This window comes from Octodon degus, unplaced genomic scaffold, assembly GCF_000260255.1.
Source record: "Octodon degus isolate 3935 unplaced genomic scaffold, OctDeg1.0 scaffold00013, whole genome shotgun sequence".
Taxonomy (NCBI): Eukaryota; Metazoa; Chordata; class Mammalia; order Rodentia; family Octodontidae; genus Octodon; species Octodon degus.
In genome coordinates this window covers 15,708,770-15,710,273 of record NW_004524589.1, presented here as the reverse complement: position 1 = coordinate 15,710,273, position 1,504 = coordinate 15,708,770, and positions in this window count along the sequence as shown.

Sequence of the window (1,504 nt, the reverse complement as noted above, 5' to 3'; positions counted from 1 at the left end):
ATATATTCCCTTTGACAAGTGGATAGTTTGTAAATATTTTCTCCCATTCTAGACATTGTTATTTCACTCTATTGATTCTTCTGCAGAAGTCTTTTTAGTTTGTTGATTTATGCTTTTTTTTTTTGCTGTTTCTGATGTATTACTCAAAAAATCATTTCCTTCTATTTTTTTTTTCTCATAGTTTTACTGTTTTGGATTACACTGAAATTTTAATCTACTTTGAGTTGATGTTACATATAATCATTAAAAGGAGTCCACTTTCATTTTTATGTGTAAATTAATATTTTTCCCCAAATAATTAAGGGCTCCAGTCTTTCCAAAGCTATGCAATGATAAGCATACCTATTTGCATACTTTGTGGTATTATTTTATTAACAAAAATAAACATTTGGCAATAAAGCAGAGCAGAATAACACAAAATAAATTAACTTAGTCATTTTTTTCATGTTTTCAGTGAATAACATAGTGAGATTAAAGGTCCAACAAAAATGTAATCTAATTATTTCTGGAACATAATACTTTGTTTATAAGTCTTGATAATAATTTTTTTTAAATCCAAGAATATTAATCAAGCTTTGAGCCTGCAAGTAGGTTTGTCATCTAAAAGTTATCATTGCAAGACTGTGAAATTTCTTAACATGTTAAGAGTTCAGACTAGAGGTAAAAATATTGTGAAAACAAAGCAAATGGCTTTCACTGTTAAAGAAGTGTCAGACACATGACAAAGGAAAAGATCTGAAAGAATTTTGTGGCAGCAAATTTAGAGATAGAAGTTTGATATGTTTTTAAATGTCTTTCTCAATAAAATTAATTTTAAAACAAGAAGCTATTCAATTAAATATTGACTCAAGGTAGTAAACATCAATTTAAAATATAAATAAATAAATATATATATATATATATACTTTTTCATCATGCATACATTAATTATATAAGGATGCAAACTAAGTTTTCTGATTTGGAATAGATTTTGAGAAATAGCTGCTCTTTACAGATAAGAATTTCTAGATGTACATTAAAGATCGATGATACTACTGATATTTCCCAATCCTCTCTTCAGCTGCATTTCACATCATGAAAAGAAGGAAGTTGGGCTGAGGAGATAGCTGTGGCATGAGCACCTGCTTGGCAAGCAAAAGTTCCTGAGTTCAAGCTGAAGAAGAAGAAGAAGAAGAAGAAGAAGAAGAAGAAGAAGAAGAAGAAGAAGAAGAAGAAGAAGAAGAAGAAGAAGAAGAAGAAGAAGAAGTTAATTACTTGGAATATTGGACTGCAAATAAGCTTTTTCTCCCACCCTTCATGTTTGGCTGCTCCTCGTTGTACTTTCTCTTGCTTGTCCAATCAAATACAAAGCATCTTCTCCATTATACTAAGTTTAAACCATATGAACTCACTTTGGTGTTTATTTTCATCTAAGTGAAACTTTAAACCAATGTGGTAGTTGTTTCTACCCAGGCATTTCTAAACATCAAATTACCTGCATTGCCGTCTACACAATTGTGCACAG